Source organism: Myotis brandtii, unplaced genomic scaffold (assembly GCF_000412655.1).
Source record: "Myotis brandtii unplaced genomic scaffold, ASM41265v1 scaffold166, whole genome shotgun sequence".
NCBI lineage: Eukaryota > Metazoa > Chordata > Mammalia > Chiroptera > Vespertilionidae > Myotis > Myotis brandtii.
In genome coordinates this window covers 1,253,786-1,257,395 of record NW_005356087.1, presented here as the reverse complement: position 1 = coordinate 1,257,395, position 3,610 = coordinate 1,253,786, and positions in this window count along the sequence as shown.

Genomic DNA, 3,610 nt, shown 5'->3' with positions numbered 1-3,610 from the left:
CTCGCTTGACGTCGGGCTCTTCGCGCTGCGGCTGCCGTCACCAGTCCCCGTGTGCATGACGTCCCCTCGGGCGTCTTTCCCACGGACTGGTCACAGCCCTCCCGCAGCCTATGGCCGTGTAAATAGTATATGGGGAGACGTCTCCCAGAGTCAGCGTAAAGCCCCTGGAGGAAGAAAAGGAGCCAGAGCGGATGGCTGAGAGAACCATGGGAGCCACCACAACCAGCGTCTCTCGGGGCCTCGTGGATTGCCCTGCGCTTGCGCAATCTTTTTCTCCCAGGCAGAACCTGGGGGTCTAGTGGGGGGATGAGGAAAGAGCAGTAGGTGGTAAGAGCTGTGAGGGCTAGAGGGAGCCCTGGGCTCAGTGCAAGTGGGAGAACAAAGACTGATTCTCTCAACTGTTCTGGAACCTAATCTTTGTGACTAATGTATGTGTTACTGGAAGGACAGGAGCCTAGGCTGGCCTGCAGTGTGTGGGTCCTTGACTTCGTGTAGAAAAGATTTCACCACAGGAGGCCAGGTGGGGTTGAGAGTACTAATGCTGGGGAGAGTGAAGCAAAGGAAGAAATTAGGGTAGAAGAAACAACAGGGGAGAGAGGTTCGGTATTGCTCTGCTTTGGTTCTCTAGAAATGTTATAGGAAAGAAGTGAGCCCAGGGGGGGCTGCTGTTAGCTCTCTGGGAAGTGAAGGTCATAGGGATGGAAGTGAGCCAAGTTAGCTCACTGGAAAGTCTGAAAAAAGGGGACCTTAGAGACAAGATCAGGTGTTGATCCCAGGTGGAGTTGCGCTGCCCACTGCTTCCCTGCTTGGTTGTGGGTCTCCTGGGTACCCTTAGATGTAAAAAGTTCATGCCCCAGGCATAGGCGTGCTCTGGAGAGAATCCCCATTGAGTTTTTGTCCTGGGGGCTTTTTTTCCCCCTGCAGGCAAGAATCTTAGGGGAGGGTTTCAATAGAATATTCATCAGCTTTCCAGCTGCATTTTTAACATGCTGATGCATTAGAACAGTGGTTCTCAACCTTCCTAATGCCGCGACCCTTTAATACAGTTCCTCATGTTGTGGTGACCCCCAACCATAAAATTATTTTCGTTGCTACTTCATAACTGTAATTTTGCTACTGTTATGAATCGTAATGTAAATATCTGATATGCAGGATGTATTTTTATTGTTACAAATTGAACATAATTAAAGCATAGTGATTAATCACAAAAACAATATGTGATTATATATGTGTTTTCCGATGGTCTTAGGCGACCCCTGTGAAAGGGCCGTTCGACCCCCAAAGGGGTCGCGACCCACAGGTTGAGAACCGCTGCATTAGAATGAATGTATAGAGGAGTTTTGGATTATTCTTTGGTCTGTTTTATTTTTATCTTAAGTCTGGCTTTAATGGGGTTTTTTTTATTCCCCATCTTCATCTGTCCTTGAATTTAGCTGGCACAAATGGCATTAATTGGGTCTTTGTTCTCTATTTTCCCAGGCCAGGGTGATTTAAGCTATGTATTTTCTGGTTAGGGAGGAGGATATGAACCATTTGCTCTCAAGTGCCCTTGGTTAGGGAAGGGAAGGTCTTGCAACTCACAAGCTGGCTGCCCAACTGGCCTTGTTTCATTTTCTTGTCTCAAGTTTCCCCATTCCACGTACCCAGAATTTTCCTAGCTTCTTACTATCTAACCACATATCCAGAGAGAACACTTCCAAAAGCCCACATACACTGATTACAGTTTCAGTAGGGTGTATACATGTTGTGCTAAAAGTCTCTAGCAATATGGTAAAAAAAAAAAAAAGGTTAAATTACTCACTCCTAAGGATAAATAGCAATTGTGACAATACCATTGATGATTATCAAAGGCTGAAAGGGGGGAATCAAAGTGAACATACTCTACTTTTCTTAAAAAGTTCTTTAACATTAGTAAAATACTATAGATGACAGATTTTATACTCTGAATAGACCTGCCTTAATAAATTTATTTATGTGTATATATATATATATATATGTGTGTGTGTGTGTGTGTGTGAGTGTGTGTGTGTGTCTATGTATGTATGTATGCAGTGCCTATGCATTTAAGACTAGCTAAGAGACTTGTTTAACTTAATTCCAGATGAATTATTATTCCTTTCAATCAAAATTAATGATTCGGATTGTTGGATGACTACTAGGGGAGGCTTTTTTATTTAAAAGTAGGGGTTAGTTGATAGTTCCCACAAATCTCAGAAAGGTAACAGTCAGTCATCCCAAACAGAAAAATCTATTAAGGAGGTATACAGTAATACAGACGTTGTCAATGATTTTGCTTTGCTCTTATATCCCCTAAAAGAATTCTGAAAAACTATGATTGTGTACCTTCTCCCTCATTTTTTAGGTTGATCAAAGTTTTCCATCTGACTTACATAGCTGCAAAGGATGCAAAGTGTTTTATTGTACATTGACACTTTAAAATAAAAGTTACACAACTCTTAAATGTAGCCATTCCAGGCAATTTGATATCCATCATCAATTTTTAAAACTAATACATTAACAAGCATTTCTTTAATAGGAAAGTTTACATCATTTTTTCTCTTCTGGAATTCATATTTCCATACCACTTTATGAATTTTTATCCCAATGTAATATTTCTTTATTCCGGAAAGTCTTTTATTGATCACCTACCATACTTCTCTGAAATACAAATAAGTATATACATTTAAATCTAATTTTAAAATTTTATGATATCCATATAGGTTAAAGTGTTTAAAATATAAAATTTCTATGTACCATCTGATATATAGAAACCCCTAAATTTTACTACAAAGCTACTAAAACGAATCAAGTCTATCAAGGTTTCAGGATAAAAGATTACTTCTACACACTTACACTCCAAAAATTAAGTTAAGTATTTCATTGACAATACTATCAAGAAGAATAAAATACTTGAGAATAAATTTAATAGTGTAAGTGCAAGACTTATATGCCAAAAACTGTAGAACATTCCTGAGAGCAAGCATGTCAAACTCAAAGGCTAACACAGGCCAAATAAACAAGATTTGTTTATGTGGGCCGAAAAAAAACAAACACTTTAATTTTCATAGAAACATAGGTTTATTTTGATAGAGACATGCTGAAATACAAAGGGCTAAAATAAATGAGTAATTGTTAACAAAATAATAGAACATTTTAATAAAAATTAATATTTTTTCTTGAACATTAACTTACCAGACACTGAATAACTGTACAAATTAATAAGTGTAACACAAATAAACCTCTTTTTCTTATTCTCTGAAAGTGAAATATTTCCTGTTGCGCACACCAAACAAGTCAGTACAAGACTAATGATGTGGCAATTGGCTGCTAAAATATTCGCTGCAAGTATTAGTGGAGAGAAATGGTGCGCTTGCACATAAGGCATGTAAGGGAAATCAATGCAACATGATTATAGTAATCAGTCATTAGCAAACGTTATGGTTTGTACTAGAGGCCTGCTGCACGAAATTTGTGCTCTGGGGTGGGGGGGACCTTTAGCCCAACCTGTGCCCTCAAGCAGTCTAACCTCTCAGGGGATGTCTGCCTGCCAGGCCCTGGGGGATCGGGCCTAAGCCAGCAGTCAGACATCCCTCTCACAGTCCAGGACCCC